Here is a 20,110-nt window from a genome sequence, read left to right as displayed (position 1 = left end):
TGATCATCTAGGTCTAGATGCTGTGCCCTAACGCTGCACTGTACTGGCTCTGAGTCAATAGCAATTTCTCAATGAACACTTTTGAAGGAATGAATAAACTTAGCCTCTCCCCTCCCTCCCCCCACCTCTAGCCTCTGATGCCTCCTTGTATCAGCTTTCCTCGCCTCTCACATCTCTCCCACCTTTCTAGCCATCCCGCCCTTCCCTTCTGCCTCTGGCCTCCGCACACCTCCCCCAACTTGATCAGTTTCCTCCCTCTTCACGAACCTGAACCTCTCTGTCTCTGCCCCCCTCTCCTATCCCACCCTTGACTCCTCCTGTCCTCCACCATTCCTTTCGCTCCAGGTCCCTCAAGCCTCTGCCCCTCCCCACTTCTCTGACAACCTTCCTGGTGCTATGGCCTGGCCCAGCTTAACATGCTTTGCATCGCGCCTGCACCTGTAGCAGCTGGAGGGTGCCTGGAGCATGCCTTCCCCATGCCATGACCATAGGTATAGATCTGCACAGCACTCTACAGTTTGCACAGGCATTGTCTCATTTGATCACCACAGCGGCTTTTTTCTAAATAAGAAAACTGAGGCTCAGAGAGGTTAAGGAACAAGCCCAAGGTCATACCAAGGAAAGGGCAGTGCCAAGGTTTGACTCCAGCCAGTGTTCTTTTACTATACACATCACAGCTGCTCTCAACCCAGGCTCTCAGTCTTGCCACCCAGCCTTGACCCCTGGTGACCTCCCCACCACAGGTCCTGGCTTCTGCAGCCACTGCCAAGCATCTTCCCCAGGTCAAGCATTAATCCTGCCATGTTTGGCCTGGACACCTGCCTACAGGTACAGGACACTTGGGCACAGAAAGAGGTGGTAGCCAGAGAGGAGGTGACTTGCTCAAGGTCACAGAGAAAGCTGGAGCCAACCTGGGGTTCGGGCCAGACACATTCCTGGGTCACCTTCAGGCCCTACAGATATATGGCCACCGGCCAGCTGGCCCCAGCTCCCCTCCCTCTTGGAGCACCCATCTCTTCCAGGGAAAAAGTGCAGCAAGAGTGTGGAGGGAGGGCCCAGTGGCTCAGCTCCTGAGTGGGAAGGGCCAGGCTGGAAGCCGCTGCTGACAGCTCCCGGGTTTCTTGGCAACTGTCACTGCACCTCCTCCCCCTCCCTTATCTCCATATCAAGGTAACAATAATATTCTCACCATCATGAGAACAGCTCTTTGTACTTTTCAAAAGCCCTCTTTAGCTGCTCAACCCTGGGAGACTCACCGGAACTGGATGCAGAGATAAAGCAGTTGCTAGAGTCCCCAATTCCCAGAAGGGTAAACTGAGGCTCAGGGAGATTAAACCAGCACCTCGAGGTCACCCAGCAAGGCAGGGGCAGACTGCGGACTAGAACGAGGCCTTCCATCAGTCCAGGGCTCCACATGCCACACTGGGGTGGGGGGCATCTCAGGGAAGTCCCCTACTCTGCAAAATGCAGGTCAGACCCAGACACGGTAGGAGAGGTAGGGGAGACCGAGGACAGGTGACCAGATGCCTCCCTGGGTGGCTTCCCACCTGTTAACCAGCCGGACAGTTGGTGGGAAGGTCCTGTCTTTTTCTCTCATCTGCAACATGAGAGCCAACGTACCCACCCCCACAAGGTTGCTGTGAGCCACGGAGTAGAATGAACACTGTAGAAGTGTTTGCTGTTGTTGTTGTTATTATTATTATGAGGCACTCTCCTGCAGAACCCCACCCTCTCGGGGCACCAGAGGGGGAATGGAACTGGACTGTCCTCGGACTTGGCCCTTTGCCCATCCAGAAATCCCTGCTTTGCATGGAGGTCCCCAGGTGGGTCTGGCTGCTGCTTACTCTTCCAGCCTCATCTCCACACACATGCAGCCCCTTTCTGTCCTGCCCGTCACCTTGTCCTAGCCTGGCTGGGCTGCAGGCAGTTTTCCAAACAAGGCACACTGTTTCACCCTGCTAAGCCTCTGCACAGGCTGTTCCCTCTGCCGGGGCTCCCTTTTCCTTCTTTGCTGCCTGGTGACCTATTCATGTTTGAAAATTCAATTTAGACAGGTGGAACTGGTGGCCAGACCAGGTGCATACACCTGGAAGCCTGCGATGGTGAGCAGGGGAGCTGGACAGGTGCTGGATGGCACCTGCAAGTTGGGAAACCAGACTTGGGTGGTCCGGGGGCTCAGAGAAGGGGCTCAGCCAGCCAGTGAACGTAGGGCTGAGAAGGATTTGGGGAGACCAGCCCAGGACAGGACCATGAGACCAGCTGGTTCTACCAACCTGGTGATTCATGTAGGGGGAGGGGGAAGGGCAGAGACCTCAAAGTGAGAAGAGGGTGCAGAGGGCTACTCCTGTAGACCCTAAGCTCCCTGAGCGAGGCCCCTTTGGACAGGGCTTGGGAGCTCCCTGCGTCTCCCAGTCATGGTATCTGGTCTGAGAGAACTCTAATCTCCTGAAACCAGAGACTAGAGGCCGCCCTGGAACTGCCCCCTTCCCTGGGGGCCACAGAGGCCCATTGTCTCCAGAGCTTAACCATCTGGCTCTGCCCCCTGCTTGCCCCTGGCCCTGCCAAGGTGCCAGGGAAGGTGGCCAGGGGCAGCCCAGTGAGTGAATTTTTGAAGCTAGGCCCAAGGAGCCTGGCCTGCTCCTCCCAAGCCCACGGGGAGTGGTGGGGGGTGGGCTACAGGCATGGCTGCCCCTGGCTGTCTTTTCCAGGCACCTTTGACCTCTGCCAAGCCTGAAGGGGGAGTGTGGGGGCCGGGGGAGCCAAGCACTGTGATATCACGTAATCCTTACAACAACCACCCAGACTGAGGGCTGCTGTTATCTTCACCCCACTTCAGAGATAAAGAGGTGGAGGCTCAGTGAGGTTGCAAGATGGGCCCACAGTCCCACAGCCATCGAGGGGTAGAGCTGGCAGGTTGCCCTGGGGGTGGAAGAGAGGGCCTCAGGCTCCAAGCTAAGCAGAGGGGTGAGCTGGAAGGTGGCAGGCGAGGCCCCCACCCTCACCCTGAGCTGGCTGTGCGCCGAGACACCCGGATCCCGGAGCTGGGCCAGGCAGTGGCCTCCTGAGCAAACAACAGGTTGGCAGCTCTGAGAGGAGGTCATGGGACTGGCCCCCACTGGGAGATACAGCACCTGGGGACCGGGCCTCCCATCCACCTGTTCCCTGCCCAGGTGGCCTGGGCCCTGCTGTGGCACAAGCCTGACCCTCCCTACCTCCCAGGGGACGTACTCCTCCCTGCACAGGGGACGGGGGGAGGAGTGACACTGAAATGACCTAGCCATGGGGCCTCTGCTCAGGAAATAATAACATGTTTACCCAGCCTGGCACTTTAGAGGTTACAAACTGCCTTCACTCTAGAACCTCTCAACAGCCTCACAAGGAACCTAAGTCAGGTAACGTTATCTCCATTCCACACGGAAGAAAACCGACGCCAGTGCTTTGCCCAAGGTACCACGCCCCAAGCTCAAACCCAGCTGCTACACCCCGTGCCCCATCCACGCAGGACAACTCCCAGTGATGGGCCCGGGACCTGCTGCCCACCGTGGGGCCCACTGTGGAGCCTGCGTGTGCATGCGCAGCTGTACAGCCCCCCCCCACCTCCCTCGTGAACCTACTGTCCTTGCCCCCCTGAGCTCCCCGCATTCCTTCACTCGCTGGCTCCATCATCCGCCCACTCCCTCACTGCCCTTCATTCCTACGCTCAGTCACGCATTCAGGACACGTCCTGACGCCTGCCCCGGGCTGGACAATGGGGCTGGGTGTTTGCATCCGAGCCAGGCCTCCCCACCTCAAAGCAAAGCCCCAGTGACACCGGCCCTGGCACTCCTTGGGCCTCACTGTTCACACACTGAACGCTCCAACGCTGAGACCTTGTTTAATCCATCCCTCTCGCTCCCTGGCCAGTGGGTTTGCCACCTCATGGGCCCTAGGACAGGCTGGTGAGCATAAGTTCCTGCCAGGCCAAGGTGAAACTCCCTTGGAGAGGGACAAGGTCACCATTTCCTAACCAACGGAGACAAGGAAAAGCCCTGGCCCTGTCTCTACATCGCTGTGCGTACAAGATTCCCAAAGACTGGCTGAAATCGGAACCCTGCAGGGCTGACTCTGCCCAGCCGGGACTGTGGAGGGGGCGCCTCAGACTCCTCCGAGCTGCTTCTCTTCTCTGAGCCTCAGCTTCCTCATCTGCAAAATGGGACAGTAACACCTACTTGGCTGGGTTGTTGTATAGAATAAATTAGATAGTATACGTACAACCGGCTAGCCTGGAGCAGAGTACAGTCATGTGCCGCGTAATGACGTTTCAGTCAGTGATGGACTGAATGATGGTGGCCCCACAACATAATGGAGCAGAAAAACTCCTATCACCTAGTGACGCTGTGGCCGTCTTAACACTGTTGCACAACACATTACTCACATATTTGTGGTGATGTCGGTGTAAACAAGCCTACTGCCCTGCCAGTCACAGGAAAGGCCGGCACATACAATTACGTACAGTACATAGCACTTGATGATGATAAACGACTGTTATTGGTTTATGTATTTACTCTACCACACTTTTTATCTTACTTTAGAGTGTGCTCTTTCTACTTACATAAAAGAAAGTTTGCTGTAAAACAGTAGCCGTGTTGTGCCAGCAACAGCCTCACACGCCTCGTGTTTACCATGTCTCTTGGCTGCATCATTTTCTCTAGTGCTTGATTTAATCTGTTGTTTTATAAGTTCAGCGTAGTCTAAGTGTACAGTGTTTATAAGCCTGCAGCAGTGTCTAGTAATGTCCTAGGTCTCCACACTCACTCCCTGCTCACTCACTGACTCACCCAGAGCAACTTCTGGTCCTGCGGTCTCCATTCATGGTAAGTGCCCTGCACCGGTGTCACTGTTTATCTTTTACACTGTATTTTTCCTGTGCCTTTTCTATGTTCAGATATATTTAGATATTTACCATTGTGTTACAATTGCCTACAGTATTCAGTACAGTAACATGCTGTACAGGTGTGTCGCCTAGTTAGGAAGAACAGGCTAGACCATATAGCCTGGGTGTGTAGGAGGCTATACCACTGAGGTTTTGTGAAAGTGCACTTTATGTTTGCAGAATAACGAAATCACCTAAATGATGCATTTCTCAGAACGTATCCCTATTGTTAAGTGTCACATGACCGTGTACAGTAGGTGCTCAATAAATTATAGGCTCCTGCCTGGAGAGGTATATCAGAGGTGTGGGCTCTGGAGCCAGGCTGCCTAAGCTTGTATCCTAGCCCTGCCATCTAACAACTGTGTGACCTTGGGCAAGTTACCTAACCTCTCTGAGCCTCAGTTTCTCCATCTATAAAATGGGATAGCAGTGCCTGCCTCCAAGGGTTGTCATGAGGACTAAATGAGTTAATACGTGTAAAGTATGTGAACATTAACCATGAGCATTTCCTGGCCTTCCCTTGTCTCTTCCTTCCTTTCTTCTTTCCTTCTCCGCAGGCTACTAAGGAGTGAGGCGGGATTCCCAGTGACGGTGGTGAGAGGCAGACGAGAGTACAACACAAGAATCAGTGTGCTAGAGAGTAAAACCACCCGCCATGCAAGGTACTGAGCTCCCTGATCTGCAAGACAGGCTGAGCCTCTCGGGGACGCAGTGGGGAGATACCGAGGTGTAGGAACAGGAGGAGTAAAGAGAGCACGGGCATGACTAGATGACCTCCCAGGAGCCTCCCACATCTGGGATCTTTACCTCTCAATGACCCTAGGTCCCTGAGGTTGAGGACCGAGGCAGTGGGTAATTCCCATTGTTTTGAGGAAATGAACTTTCTCAGTTGGCTGGGGCACATAGATCGCTACTGCTTCTCTGCAGGGTTGTTTGGCTGTACTGTTAAAGGTGAAAAAGTGCATTGGCCCAGTAACTCCACTCCTAGGCATTTACTCACCCCCCCAGCATTACTTACACACGTGCACGCAACAGTCATTGCAGCGGGGCATGCAACAGCTAAAACCTGGAAGCCACCCCAACGTTCATTCAAAGGCGGCTGGCTAAATAGATGGAGGCCCGTGCAAACCACAAAATACCATGCAGTGATGGCAAAGAAGGTCTCTCGTCTGGGCGGAAAAAGGGTTCGGAGGCATAATGCTCAAGTGAAAAAAGCAAGCTGCACAACAAAAACCTTACTTGCAAAAATTTAACTTTACATGTAAAAGTTCACATGGCTTACCCCTGGGAAGCAGGACCACGAGGAGCCTCTACCTTCTATGGGATATATTTGTCTGTGTTGTTTGAATTTTTACAGTGAGCACTTATTATTTTTGTAATCAGAAAAAAACAAAAGATTTCTTCAAAGTGAACATTTACTATACAGTCAGCTATCTGAGTACCTGACTCCTTTACCTTTTTCGGTCATCTCGAGAAGGAGATACGCTTGACTCCTTGTTCCAAAGAGGAGACGCTGACACCAAGGGAGGTCAAACACCATGGCCACAGTCCCCCAGCCAGCAGCGACAGAGCTGGGCTGCAGCCCGTCTGGCTGACTCGAAAGCTCTCCATTAGGCATTAGGCAACCTGCTCTGAGGGTCAGGGAAGAGAAGCAGCCTGGGCACTGGGCACAGGGCTGTGCCCTGGGACCTCAGCTGTCACATCCTGGGAGCCAGGCCAGCTGAGGTTAGCATATGCTGGGCCAGGGCTGTCTGCCTCATTTACAAATGCAAATGTGGGCTCTGCTCCTAGCTTCAGCTCCATGCCCTGAGCTGCCCCAGGCTGGCAGGCTGGCAGGTGCCCAGCCCCACTCCTGGCGCTCCCCCCAAGGCCACAGGGTCACTAGGCAGGTGGGCACGAGCTGGGACTCTAAATAACTTTCCATGTTGATCAACCTGTTTCTGGAACAATTGGGCATCAAAGGTCACCTGCCACCTTCTCAGTGAGAGCCTGGAAAGATGAAGAGCCCTGAGTCCGATGGGCCAGTGAACAGATCTAGAAATCAGATGGATCTAAGTTCAAATCCCTCCTCTAGCTATGGCCTGAGGCAAGCCGTGTCACCTCTCTGGGCTCAGTTTCCTCAGCTGTAAAGGGTGTTGATGATCTTCTCTGCAGGGTTGTTGGGGGAATTTGATGAGATAATGCACCGGAAAGTGCTCCCTGAGCTAGAAGCCACCTTCCACGTGCAGGGGGTGGGGGGATGTTCCCATCTGCATGTGTGCGCATGGGGCACGTGCATGCCTGTGCAAATGTGGAGTGGACAAAGGTCACACCTGGATGGAACGGAGGGCCCTGCCCCATGGAGCTGGCAAGCAGGTGGGGCAAATGCCTGCCGCTGCCACTGGCAGCCAGCTCGGGGATTTCTGCAGCTCTGCCTAGTGGTGAGAGCGGGTGCGTGACTGTGCGTGAGGATGTGGATGGCAGGTCTAGCAGGAACGTAAAACGTGGGTGGCAGAGAAAGTGCTCGTGTCTGGGGAATGCGTGGGTTTGTACGTGAGCATGTATTATCTACCACGTCATCTACCCGCCTAAGAGCCACTAGTGGCTTCCCACTGCACTAAGGATGGAGACAACTGCCTCACGTGGCCCACGGGGCCCTGCGTGTCTGTCCCACCTCCAGGCCTCTGTGCACCCTTTACCTGTCACACTCTGCCCTGGCCTCCCCATCACACCTCGCGTGCTACACTCCTAGCCAGCCTTCCTGGAGCCCCCTCCCCAGATTGGGTCAGGCTGCCCCCACCCCAACCAGCTTTCCCAAAGCCTGTGTCAGGCCATCACACATTTATCAGTTTGGTTTGCCCATGTCCTAGCGTGATTATTAGATCACTAGAAGGCTCTCCCACCGGAAATGGAGCTTCCTCGGATAAGGACCGGGTCTGTTAGGGGGCCTGGCACACAGCGATGCCCAGTCATGGTCTGGTCTGCTGTGTGTGTACATAACCCTATGTTCGTGAGGAAGCTGTCTGGTCAAGAGTCAGGTCCATGAGTGTGAGTAGGGAAAGTGTGTGTGTGTGTGTGTGTGTGTGTGTGTGTGTGTGTGTGTGTGTGTGACAGAGAGAAAGAGAGAGCACGCGCATGTGTAGGGGGTCATCTCAAGAACCTCTGGCCCTGAGGGCCAGGTCTGGGAAAGGCTGCTACACTCTGTGGCCGATGCCCAGGCTGGCTGGGGTGAGAGAAAGCAGGCAGAAGCTCCCTCACCCCTCACCCCTTTTCGCTAAGCTCCTCCAAAAACAGTCAGGCCCAGGGTCTCTGTACCAGACCTCAGAATGCTTCTGGGAAGTGGGGTCAGCCAGGTGGGTGCCAGGCTGGCTCCCTGCCTATGCCCTGAAGTGGGCTCCACCCCCACCAGCTCAGAAGCCCTGCCTTCTACCTGCACATCCCATCTCACCCGAGGCCCAGCCCACGCCTGGTCTTGCATGTCTGACCACAGTGCCCACCCCAGACCTGCCTCATGGGATCCAAGAGAAGGTGGGCCTCTGACCTCCCTGCCTGCTCAGCCACCTTCCACCAGCTGCCAAGAGATGATGTGGAATGTCCCAGAACTGGGGTGGGAGAAAATAATCTTATTCCTGCCTCAAGGCCTTTACACTTAACTCTGCCCTCTGCCTGGACCACCCTCCCCACAGCCAGCTCCTTCCCACCCTGACATTGTTTTGTAGCCAATCTTCCCATTTTTATAGGCAGGAAAATGAGCCTCAGAAAACAATGTTTCTCCAGATCACCTGGGCCCAAAATGTTTCTTCCCTCCTGCAGCACGTGGTCTGAAACAGCCACACTGTTATGCTAGGCCAGCCCTTTAAAAGTACCTCCTGGCTCCTCTCCCTCTCCCTGGGGTGGGGACTACTAATACCCCCCGCTGCGCAAAGGCAGAAACCACCACCACCCAGCCAGGGACGTACCACCCAAGGTCACCCAGGCAGGACTCAGCGCAAGCCTGCCTGGCTGCAGAGCCGGTTCTCTGGGCCAGTGTCAAGGTCAGTGCCCAAGGCCAGAAAGCAGGCTCACATGTAAGCAGGTCTCACCTCCAGCAGGTGGTGAGCTTCCAGAGGGCAGAGTCCACACTCTGAGTAGTTCCACCCCCTGTACAGGGCCCAGCACGTAATACAATACGGCAATAACTGTGTTCGCTGGCATCGCTCTGTGCCAGACCCTGGTTTTAGACCTTGGCACAAATGACCTCATTTCATCCCCACGACAATCTACGATACTGGTGCTTTTACTGTCCTCATTCTACAGGTGAAGAGACCAAGACCCCAAGAAGGTGGCCTACAGTGTACATGGCACTGGACTGACAGAAAGTCCAAAAAATTGCAGTTGATATTTGAACTCAGGCCTACCTGGAAACAGAACCCAGACCTTTCTATGTACCACCCGATCAAAGGGACCCGAGCCTGAGCATCGCCGGGATGCAGAGGCAAGCAGGGCCACCAGGCTGGGACCTTCGAGCTGCAAGAGACCTGAAGGACCATCTCCGCCTCTTCACTGTGCCAAGGGTGGGCCTGGGGAAACTGCTCAGAGGTGGGGACTCCCTTCCCAAGGTCACACAGGAAAACAGTGGCAGTCCCAGGAACGAAACCTATCTGGAGGGGATCCTCTCTTGTCTCCTTAGCTAGAGGGGCGTTTTCCTGGAAGAGGGGGTCTCTCTGGTCTTGGGTCTCTCCCGGGAGTCCCTTAACCAAGGATGGGGCCTCCCCCAAAAGGGTATCTCCTGGCCCCGTAGGAAGACAGAGGACAAATAAAGGGGCTTTAGGCCTGCAAGAGCCGAGTTGAATAGAGGTTGGAAAGGAGGGCGGGCTGGGAGCAGGGACTGTTTAGACCAGAAAGTGCGGAAGTGGGGAGATACTACGTAATCCTCATCCTTACCTCACTGAGGAGCCACTGTGGGGATGGGAGACCCAGGGGGCGCACCTAGGCTCAGGCAGCTGGTTCCAAGGAAGGAAGAACCTTGTTGATATCCATCTGAGCTGCCTGCCCAGCAATGGAATGGGCTACTTTTAAGCAAGAAAGGGCTAGTCAAGGAGCTGCTAAGAGGTCATGATGGTCTCAACCAGGGATGTGAGTTTCAAGAGGTCCATGAAACCTCTGAAAATAAAGGTGCATATTTCTCAGGACACCCCCAAAGCCTTCTTCCAATACTCAAAGGGGTCATGAGCCAAAGGAGGGGTTCCTTGCTAAGTGGGAAGCCATAAAAGGGTACCTCAAAGGTCTCCTCCATCTCCAAAGCTTCTAGGAGGCCCCAAATTCTCTTATTTTAAGATTTTACAAAGCCAGGAGTCTAAGATTCAGTGATTCTGCATGACATTATAACCAAACTTCTACTCTGCCTGCAAGACCCTGATCAATCTGGCCCCTCTCCTCTCTCCAAACCCACCCTCAAATACATTCCTCCAGCCACACTGGCCTCCTCCCTGTTCCCAGAACTAAGCTTGTTCCTGCCCCAGGGCCTTTGCAACTGCTGTGCCCCTCTGTCAGGACTGCCCTCTTGCCCGTGCTAATTCTTCCCACAGCCAGCTCCTCTCTTTCCTCAGGTTTTGGTTCCAATGCTACCTCCTCAAAAAAGGCCTTCTGTGACTTCCTCTGTCACCCTCCATCCCTATAGCTTGGGGCAATGTGCAAACTGGAGCCTAGTTGCTTAGGTTCAAATCTCAGCCTTGCCAAGAGACCTTAAACAGGTTACTTAACCCTCTACGCCTCAGTTTCCTCAGCCCTAAACCACAGGTAATAACGGTACCTGCCTCGTGAGGTGGTTATGAGGATTAAGTCCACCAATATATGAAGTGCTCTAGGACACAGCCCAGCACCCAGTAAGCTCTAGGTAAGGATTGGCTCTTGTTAGTGTGTTTGCTTTCTTGCCTATTTCTAGACCATCTTCCCTACTCTCCATTTTGTAGATGAAGAAATTGAGGTCCTAAGACATGAAGTACTGGCCCAACTAAGCTCTCTGAAGCTTGGGCCTGGGCCTGCCTCAGTTTCCACTGAATCTGCAGTCCCCAGAACTGTGCCTGGAATGCAGCAGGTGCTCAGTAATTACTTGTGGTTGAATGAATGAGTGAATGATGAATTAATGACCATGACTCTGTCACTCAGAGGTGCTGTGCGGGCAGGAGGTCATGCACCTAAGATTCTATTTCAGCTGCCTCTGCCCACCCTAGTCCCAAGTGACCCTCAGCTCAATCCAGGTCCCAGACTCTCTTAGAAGTAGCTGCCGGAACAGGCAGGCTAATGAGGTGGGGACCAGCATCTAGTGGGACCACCCCAATAGGACCCCCTCACCCCAGCTGGGCCAAGGGGATAAGGCAGGAGCTGCCTTGGTATTCACCTTGGGGGATCCCTGCCCAGAGGTATGGTGGCAGGTGCGGGCTCAGGAAGCAGCTGCTAGCTCCCTCATCCTGTGCTCTGCCAGGTACCCGCCAGGGGCCTGCCCACCAGATGCATAATAGATGAGGCCCAGCAGGCTATGCCTGCCTGGCATTTCAGAGCCACTAATGAGGCCAACCTCATGCTTCCTGCAGTGGCACACATATCCCAAGGGCCTCTGGCTCAATGATTACAGAGAGAAGCCACCTGAGGACAGGGGGTGCCCACCCAAGCCCCCCACTCATCACAGGCAGCATCCAGGAGAGCAAGGGTTAAAGGTATGGGCTTGGGCTGACCGCCCTGCCAGTATTGGGTCACCACTCATGGGCTGTGTGTCGCTGGGCCAGACACGTCCCTCCCTAGAACCTCTGTTTTCTCATCTGTAAGATGGGGGAGATAGATGGCAATAGTCTCTACTTTTTATAGCTGTTTAAGGATGGAATAAAAGAATTCAGATGAAGTGCTCAGCCCAGGGCCTGGGACTCAGGAAATGCTTCATACATGGAAACAACGGCTACCACCACTGCCAAGGGAGATATCTCAGTTGCCAGGTGGGCCCTCCCAGCGGGACACCTGGGGCTGGGTAATGACCACTGTTATGGGGGTATTCAGGGTCATCTCACTCTCCTCCTCCCTTACCCCTTACCCAGGACTTTCCTCATTTCTGTGGCTTCCTCAGCTCTGGCCAAGGTTCCTTCTTGGCAAGAGAAAAATCTGGGTTCACATCCAGCCCTCATCAGCTCTGTGATTTTGGGCCAGAGCACCATTCTCAGTCTTCCTTTTTGGCCTCTAGAATGGGGCCACTAAGGCCAACTTGCAGGACTGTCATCACAACTTAATGAGACGACTGTAGTAAAATGCCTGGCATGTGATTGGAGCTCAATCCTTGCTGGGTCTGGCCTCTTCCTCCCAGGTTCCCAGCTTCAAGGTCAAAGTTGACTCTCCTCTTCCCAGGGTATTTACAGGACCCCCTTCCCTGCACAACTGCACTGAGCCATTCCCCCACCCTGGCATCGCTCCTTCCTCTCCCCACCATTTGAATCCACCTTAAATGTCCAGCCCCCTTATTAACCAATGTCACCCAAATAAATTCAAGAAAAAAATGTTCAGCCCCATTAGGGCTGCAGAACCAGAGTCACCCACTGTCCCACTGGCTCCTAATCCTCACACTGGGCCTCAGGCCTCATCCCTCTGACATCTGCACACTTATTCCGAGTCCCTCCACTGCAAATAACCTGCTGGTGAGGTGCTGGGGGTGGGGAATCCAGTTATGATCACATCTGGCCTCTACCAGCCCTCACTGCTCCCATCACCCAAGCCCCAAACTCTCAATCCTTTCTTTAAAGGAGTGGGAAATACTACACCACCTTCAGGAAGCCCTCCCAGCTTACTGGACACATTCAATTCAATTGCACAAATATTCATTAAGCATTTTACTGGGTTTGGGTAGCTGTGCAAGATCATGTAGAGGACAGAGAGATCAGAGGAGTACAGCCCGGCTTTTATGGGACTAGTGCTGGAAAGTGGGCCTAAGTCAAAAGTGACTCAAGCCACCCCTGCTTTCAAGGACCTTAGAGCCTGCCCCACACTGCAATGTAATATGGACACGTTCAACTCAACTAAGGTCAGCTCACAGAAAGATCCAATTTAACAAATACTTACTGAACATCAAGTGGCTCAGAGAAGGAAAGTGACCTGCCCAAGGTCACACCACTAGTATGTGGCAGAGGCAGATTCAAATCCATGCCTGACAGACTCCAAAAGCCATGCGGCTCCCACTACCCCAGGAAAGAGCACTCATGTATGCTCTGCAGGCATGATAGGGAGCAGGGGAGGTGTTCTAGGGAGAGAAAGGTGGGGTGTGGGGTCAGGAAAGAAAACACCCAACAAACGGTGACACGGGTGGGACAGAGGCATGGTGAAGGCTTGTGGGAATGGAAAGAGAGGACATATCAAGGGGAGGGCGTGATGTGAGCAAAAGCATGGAGGTGGTGCTCAAAGGGGCCATATCTCATTTATCAGAAATGCAGGGAAGGGAGAAGTGAGCCCCAGACTGGAAAAGGAGGTAGAGGCAGGCCTTGAATGCCAAGAAATCATAATTAGTAGTCAAAATGGCTCCCATTTTACACTAATTATATACCAGGCACAGGTCGGGGGGCTAAGTAATTGGCTTCCATATGTGGGGGTGGGAGGGAGGGAAGGGAGGGCCTAGGGGTTAGCACCTTGGACAGCAGCTCCTCCAAGGAGGGCTCGGGGCAAGGCATTGTGGGAAATGGGCAAGTCCTGCTGCTTTGGGAATCCCGCTTCATAGGTGTCAGCTGAGGCCCAGAGAGGAAAAGGGACTTGCCCAACATCACAGAGCAGGTTAGTTACTATCAGTCCTGGGCCCTCATCGCTGACTCTTCTTCCGGGGCTCCCTAGAGAGGGCTTTCTGGGTCACCCTTCCATCTTCAAGTTTTCCCTCAAGTGCATCCTTCACTCAGACCCGCCCTGTGCCTGGAGGCCCTGGGACAGAGTGGGTGAGACTCTGGGCTATGCAGAGTCTGAAAGATCAAGGTTTAAATCCCAGCTCTGGTACTGACTAGCTGTGTGAACTTGGCGAAGTCCCTTCCCTCTCTGCATCATGGTTTCCATCTGGAATTAGGGGTAATGGTCCCCAACTCGGGGATGTGGTAGAGATTCTGTGCGATGATGTAGCTCAAGCACCTAACTGTACCTGGCGCACAGCAGGTGCTTGACAAATGGCAGTTGTGGGGATAGTGTTACTGAGCTCCTTGAAGGAAAGGATGGCATTTTCCTCACCTCCATCTCTGTCTACCCTCACCCCACCTCAGCTCTGGGCTTAGCACCCCATTGTACGCAGAGGAGAGGCTCAAGCTGACGGCATAGCATGACCTAAGCCCAGAGAGGGAGTGTCACTGGCCCAGGTTACAGAGAGCCTCAAAGGAAAATAAACGAGCAGACCCTGGAGCTCAGCCTGGGTATCCCACATGCCTCTCACCCTGGCTTCCTGGAGGCAACAGTGCCAGGCGGGAGTCATCCAGCAGCTGGGGGGCACTGCGGTGCCTGGGGACCCCAGGAAGCCCTCAGCAGGAGCAGAAAGCAGGAGCCAGAGCCCTTGGGGGCTCTCCTGCTGGGGTTGAAGTGGCAGCAGGAGCAGCCAGCTGGGCCCATGTGGTGCTGGTGCCAGGGAAGCCGGGAGGCGCCTGCCTGCTGGAGCCCCGGGGGTGCTGTGAATCCCGAGGTGAGGCTGCACTTCCACCCACCGCTCTCGGTGTTGGGGAAGCTGCAGGCACAGCCGCCTCCTGTCCTCCTCCACAGATAGGGCAGCCTCACGCTTAGGAAATGGGCTGGACGAGGGGGTTCTGAAGGCTACGTATGGAGGGGAACTGGAGGGGTGGGGGTCAGCGAAAAGCCTAAGGGCACCCCCAGCCCAGCGGGGAGCCACCATGAGGTGGGAAGGAATAGAGAAGTGAAGGAAGGAACCCCTTCAGTGAGGGCCTACAACATGCCAGGCCCCGTTTTGTTTTTACACCTTACACTCTGTTAAACAGGCATTCAATCTGCATTTCACAGATGGGAACACTGAGTCTCAGAGAGGTTAGTGGGCTGCTGAAGGCCACACAGCAGTGGCAGCACTGACATGTGACCTGATTTGTCTGCCTCCAAGGCAGAGAGCCTAGAAGGAACCGTGGGGGGAGACTATGTGGCGACAGAGCTGGTAGAGGGTCTGCCCACCCCCTGGCCTGGAGAGGGTCATCAGAGGGTTGGTGGAGTCTGGTATGGCTTTATAGGGGTGGTAATGGTTTGAGTGTCCCAAGGGCTGGGCCCCAGTACTTACCACACACTCCGGTGGGGGGTGAAGGACTTGTCCACCCTGAAACACAGCAAGAGGGGCAACAGGTGAGGGGACAACCCTTTCTTACCCAGCCTTGCCCAGCACATCAGGCCAACCCCCGCACCCTGAGCCTGAAAGAGGCGCTGGATGCACTGTCACCATCCCTCATAGGCTGCAGGAGCCCTAATGTCAGATGAGGGACATGGGAAGGTGTTGTAAAGGAGAAAGGAAAAGAGGCAGGACTAGGGACACGGGGGTAGGGAGCAGGGGCCTGGAACCAGGCTATGGGGTGGCACAGGGGTGGGGGTCAGCGTGGGAGGTCCTGGAACAGGTGGAGTGGGACAGTGACCACAGAATCTGGGGTCAGAGCAAGGATGTGGGGTGTGGTTGAGGCCAGCTTAAAGTGTTTCCAGACAGGACTAAAGATGTGGGTGTTTAGGAGGGACCCCCCCACACACACTTCCACAGCAGCCTGCTTGATCTGGGAGCTGGAGCTCACACATAGCCACCAGGAGACAAAAGCCAGGAAACCTGGGAGCAGGAGGTCCACAGGGGTTTCCTCTCCTACTCCACCCCCAACACACACACCCTGCCCCCAAAGCAGAGCCAGGGTAAGTCCTCAAGCCCCCAGAGTTCGGGGGCCACCCCCAGGTTTTATCTCCCCTAATCCCTCCAGGTCCTGCTTCAGAGAGAATGTGTGGACAATGCCCCCTCCCAGATTCTTCTCCTACCCAGCTCTGAGGGCACCTTGGGCTTGGGAGGGCTGGAGAGGGCTCCACCCCACTGCCTAGCTGGGGGCCAAAGGGCTCAGTAACTGTTGGGACAACAAACAATTCTTGCCTCCTGCCCAGAGCCCAGAAGAGAATAGCAAAGGGGCCCCAAACCAGACTCCGCCAGCTAGGGGGCACCATCTGGGGGGACAGGGCTGGGGTCTCCCAGGGATCAGCTAACGTGGACTCTGCAGGCCAGGACAGTGAGGTCAGAGAAGCCAGGACTTGCCCAAGGTCACACAACAGAACCCAGCCCCACTCACTGGGCTGTTTCTCCATGTTAGCTGACCAGGAACCTCAGGGCTCAACCCAGGCGCCTCTCTTCACCTGATGGGCTTAGCAGGGCCTGGGACAGGGAAGGCAGCCCACCCAGCCCCTCTGGGGGGTCCCCTTGGAGGCTGGAAATCCCGAGAGGGTAGGCACGCTGGACACTCTCCCCACAGCTTGAAGAGCACCTAGTCTGCACCAGTAGCGTTACATGCGTGAGTCCCAACTGTTTCACACCCCAGAGGTGGGTGTCCCACTGACTGCAGGCAGGCAGGGCCTGTTGGAGGTTATGCGACTACCGTTCAGCCCGGGAAGGGGCTCTGGCTCCAGTCTTCCTCCCCATTTACCAAATCTACAGGGGTGGGTAACACCCGGCCCGCAGGCGGTACAACTGGCCTGCGAAATCATTTCCTCTGGCCCCGCCAAGGCAACCGCAGACGGCACTCGAAATTCAATAAATCTAGGAGCTTTTTTCATAGCTCATTTTTAAGTTGATAATTTTGTATGGCCCAGGAACGATGTTTTAAATATCCAAATGGCTCTTAGCAGAAACAAGGTCCCCCACCCCTGGCCTAAGGCAAGAATCCCCCAGCATGCCTCTACATTCCTGACGTGGGCACTTGAGGTCAAGAAGGATAGTGACCCCAAGATGTACCAGCCACCACTCTGACGACCTGCACCCAGGTCTCCAGGCCCAGGCAGCCAACAGCCCTTGGAGGAGGGGGTCCCTGAGAGGCCGGGGGGCACGATATGGGGGCAGCCCAAGTGCCCAGGGGTGGGGTGGGCACAAGGACAAATTCCCAGCTAGGTACACAACCACCCGACCCCACCCTGAGCACGCGCGCCGCGCACCCGCGCGCACCCCCACACCCTGCGCGCACACACGCGCGCGCGCACACAGCCCCGCGCGCACACAGCCCCGCGCGCACCCCCGCGCGCACCCCTGCCCGCGGGCGCCCCGCCCGGCGCACCTACCCGCCGTAGGCCCCGAAGGTGAAGCTGCGCTTCCGGCAGCTCATGGTGCCGCCGCCGCCGCCCTGCCCCTCTGGCCGCGGCCGAGCCGAGCCGACTTCCCCGCGCCCCGGTCACCTTGGCAACTCGGGCCGCCCCGCCCCGGCCACAAGCCCCGGGATTGTCCGCGCCCCCGCGGGGGCGGCCGCGCAGAAAGGGCCGCTTGTTCGCACCGCCCTCGGGCCGGCCGGAGCCTCGCCGGACTTTCCCAGCTGGGACCTCGGGGGCGGCAGGAGGGGGGCAGGGCGAGCCGACCCCCCACCCCAGGACCAGGGGCGCAGCGGGCTGCAGACCCTCTTCTGTGGGTGGCACCCTCTTCTATCCCACCTGGAGCTGTGGGTGGATCTGTCCCCGTCACCAGGCACCACGAAGGGAGAGCTCACAGCAAGCAGGTGGGACCAAGAACTGGGAATCCAGGGTCAAACGGTCGCAATGTGGGCAGGCCCGTGCCCTCCTGTAGGTACCTCAAATTTCTCATCTGTAAAATGGGACTAATCCCCTCCCCTCGCCTTTGTGGAAATGGGGTGAGTTACTACATGCAGAGTGCTGGCCCAGGCTTGGCACACGGTAGATGCTTAATAAATACCAGCTACGAGCCCCACACTAGGTTAGAAGCTCTGCTCAGGCAAGTAAGTGAGCGAGAGGAGGAATGGACCAGTGTCCCCCGAATAAATCAGTAAAAAGGAAATAATATACATATATTTTAAAAGAATATGTAAAAACTTGAAGGGGAAGAAAAAGAAGGAATGGAGTCTCCGAAAGCCCTTCTCTTGCTCACTCTCACCCCCTCTCCCTGGGTGAGGGAGATCCAAAGGCGCAGGAATGGAGATGCCCCACCCTCTTCTTGAAAATGCATCTGGCCTAGGCTCCCTCACTCAGCAGTACAGGGCTCTGAGTCCTACAGCCCATCACGCATTCACTCAACAAACACTCTGAGAGCCTCTTCCACCCAAACTCACCCAGAGCTCACAATTCAGCCCACCCCACAGGAAGCTGCCTCTTCTGCCCCAAATAAAAATGCATCAGATGCCCTGGCCGGCTTGTCTCAGTGGTTAGAGCATCAGCCAGCGGACTGAATGGTCCAGAGTTCGATTCCTGCCAAGGGCACGTACCTTGGTTGCAGGCTCGATACCAGGCCTGGGTCAGCCACGTGTGGGAGGCAACCAATCAATGTGTCTCTCTCTCTCTCTCTCACTCTCTCTCTCTTCTGTGATCTCTGAAAAATCGATGGAAAAAATATTCTCAGGTGAGGATTAAAAAAAAAGTGTCAGATGACAGGGGACACTGGCCCTGCCCCCAGGACTACTTACCCCTTCCAGAATGCCCACTTTGCTCCCAAAAGAAGGAGGGATTATTCCCCACCCCCCTGCACCCAGGGAAGCCACCAGAGCCTGGAGGTTTTCTATGCGGTTTTCTGTTTAAAAGGACTGCAGGGAACAGATGCAGTGGTGGGACAAGGAAGAAAGGACGACCAAGGGCACAATGATAGGGTGACAGGGATTCTTCAGAAGCCTTTCAGGAACTGTTCTGCCTGAGAGCTCAGTTAGCACCATGTTCCCCTGGGAAATGACTGGTCTGGGTACAGGGTTCCACAGTTTGCCTCACCCAGGCAGGTGGAGGTGGTGCAGCAGTCTCCCCATTTCGCAGGAAGACCCTGGATCACAGCAATCACTTCTCTCTTGGGGGTCCACCACCAGCCTCCTCTCTGCCCCCACCCTGGACCCCTTCTCCTCTCTACACACTGTGGTGGGCAGAGGAGCCCTCCAGTGCCCCTTGCAGAGTTCGGACTCCCAGCAGGGCAGGGGTGATTTCTTCGCCCTTAGAACTACCCCCTGGGTTTGGTTCTCAGAGGAGGGTCTGGCTCCCTCTTGGCAGGGTGCTCTGGAGCCAGGGCAGTTCCTGGCTGGAGGGACCAACCCAGGGCAGTGAGGGAAGCCCACTCCTCACAGGGAAGCCCAATATGGCTCCGAGGGGCACTGAGGTTGGCCTGAGAAGGGAGGAAGTCTTTCCTTCCTGAGTGGTGGCAGCAGGGAATGGGGGCAGAGAGCTGGGGAGAGGGAAGGACCAGAAGCTAGGCCTGGACGGGGGGGGGGGGGGGGGGGGGGGCAGTGCACAGTGCCAGGGCTGGGACCCAGGACTCCAGCCACATCCAGGCCACTGCACCCCCTAGGACATGGCCCTCAGTCTCGCCAGCCTGTCTTTTCAGTAGGAATGATTCCTAAGTGGGCTCTGCGTGTCCACTTGGCAGGGTGGCCAAGGGGCCTCCAATGTGCCAAGTTTCCCAGCCGGGCCTGGCCCTGGGGAGGCCCTGCTGGTGTTGGGACAGTGGGCCCTTGAGAAGGGCCGGGGGGCCACAAGGTTCCCACCGAAGACAAAGAGCCCAGTGTGGGCTCCCGCGTCTTGGGTTCTGACCAGCTGCAGCTGCCTGGCTGGCGAGAGCCGGGGGTGGGGTGGGGGTGGAGGTCACGTTCCCTTAGCCAGGAAAGCAGCGGACACTCAGCCAGCTCCTGGTCCCTCGGGCAGCAGCATAATTGAAATGCACCTTCTCAACCTGCAAGTCCACTTCCAAGAATTTAGCCTCTACCTCATGGCATGTGAGCCTGAAGATGAATGGCCAAGGACAAGGGACAGAAAGGCACAAGCTTATGTCTTTATCATTGTGAAATTCCCACCCTCACCCCCACCCCCATTCAAATTCCAGCTCTCCCACTTGTCAGCAAATCCCTTAATCTTCCTGTGCCTCAGTTTCTTCATCTGCAAAATGGGGTTGATGATGACAATAACAGTACCTACTTCAAAGGGTTTTGCCAAGGATTAACTCTAAGTTAATACTTAGGAAGCACTGGGAATAGCACTTGAGTAGCTTGTGTCTGTTAAATAAAACACTCGCTCCAGCATCTTTGAATTGGGCTAAAC

The 20,110-nt window shown here is 55.5% G+C and overlaps 1 protein-coding gene across 1 annotated transcript in view; it reads right to left on the bottom strand.

Annotated features, from left to right (window-relative positions):
- Positions 1-15,177, bottom strand: part of RAP1GAP (RAP1 GTPase activating protein) — a 46,743-nt gene extending 31,566 nt beyond the window's left edge. Inside the window, 1 exon segment of the mRNA XM_087820177.1 lies at positions 15,150-15,177. The gene's annotated coding sequence lies outside the window, so the exon portion shown is untranslated.
- Positions 15,178-20,110: the final 4,933 nt, after the last annotated feature.

This window comes from Miniopterus natalensis, chromosome 9 (genome assembly GCF_054644295.1).
Source record: "Miniopterus natalensis isolate mMinNat1 chromosome 9, mMinNat1.hap1, whole genome shotgun sequence".
Classification (NCBI taxonomy): Eukaryota; Metazoa; Chordata; class Mammalia; order Chiroptera; family Miniopteridae; genus Miniopterus; species Miniopterus natalensis.
The sequence above is the reverse complement of the archived record's forward strand: the minus strand, read 5'-3'. Positions and strand labels throughout refer to the sequence as shown.